Here is a 1341-nt window from a genome sequence, read left to right as displayed (position 1 = left end):
GGGGAGGGGGAGGGCGGGAAGAGTTAGGGAGAGGTTTTGTAGATGGGAGTAAAGGGAAGAGAGCAGGGTGTCTGTACTGCTGTCCCCTGTCCCCTTGCTCCCTCACTGTCGGAAACGTGAAGGCCTTAATCTGGGGAATTCGCTGCCGTGTGACAGCGTGGTGGGGCAGGGCGCAGCCCGGCGACTGTCGGTGCTGCAGGGAGGGGAGTGTGAAACTTGAATGGGAGAGCGGAGCAGTTGAGCGCCATCTGTGATGTGAAAGCCCGGGGTGCAGGGCTGGCATCGATGCCGCGAGCTTTGGGGTTCTGTGCAGCTCCATCTGAGCACCGAGCGGGGCGGGTTTGCGATTGTTCATCTGCAGAGCATCGCCCTTTGGCCACGCACAGGGCTTGCTGGGGGGGTGCTCATGGGGGCAGAGGGCTGTGATGGGGACCCTGAGCCGTGGTGGTGCTGCTGGGGGGGGGGTCTGTCCATGCAGAGCCGTGCCCCCTGTGCACCTGCGAGCGGCGGCACTTTGGCTGCTCCGCACTGAGGAGGTGAAGCGGGGCAGATGCTGATGTAGTACAATCCAGGATGTAACTTTGGAGAATGGCTTGTTTAATCTTTGTGCCTAAAGAGAAACACACACATACACACAACCACCACCAACAAAACAACACACCAGTTCTTTCGTATAAACGGTTGCTGCAATTTCTCACAAGTGTATGGTACCTTTTTGCAGTGAATTGGTACTGCTGGTCGTGGGTGTCATGGTACTGCTGAGCGCTCAGCTGAGCTCACGTGGCTTTTGTTGCTTTAACGTTCCCTTCCCTCTCACTGTCCCTTTCCTCCCCTAACGCAGACGCTGGCATCGTTTGGCTTCAGAGCTCAGCACGGTGCAGAATGGGAATCGGGATTCCCATTGGCTCCCAAACAGCACGAGCAGAGTCACTGCAAGGCTGTGTCTGATGATGGGTTGCCCAGCTGGAGGGTGACGTGGCGGCCAGCTTCCCTCTGCTCGTGGGCTGAGCCGTGCTGAGCCACGCGCAGTGCGGTGCCGTGTCCGTGTGCCCCACGTTGGGCAGTGCAGCACAGCACAGCGCCTCCCCCACACCCAGTCCCAGTGTTTGAGTGCACATCCTAGTATTTGTTTCACGTAGTGTGACGTATGCATGAACTTCTGAGGCTGCGAAGCCATGGTAAAGCTCCATGACACCTATCCATATATATATAAGTATATATATGTATATTATAGCACTGAGGACCAACTGCCCTGCTGGACCAAGCAAACTAAGGCTTTCTTTCATCGCTTGTCTTTTATGTCGTGACAGCCCAAGTGCCAGTCTGATTGCTCTGTATTAA

This window comes from Centrocercus urophasianus, unplaced genomic scaffold (assembly GCF_019232065.1).
Source record: "Centrocercus urophasianus isolate 14NV4802_14NV808 unplaced genomic scaffold, USGS_Curo_1.0 seq_37, whole genome shotgun sequence".
In the NCBI taxonomy this organism is placed as follows: domain Eukaryota; kingdom Metazoa; phylum Chordata; class Aves; order Galliformes; family Phasianidae; genus Centrocercus; species Centrocercus urophasianus.
Note: the sequence above shows the minus strand (reverse complement) of the source record.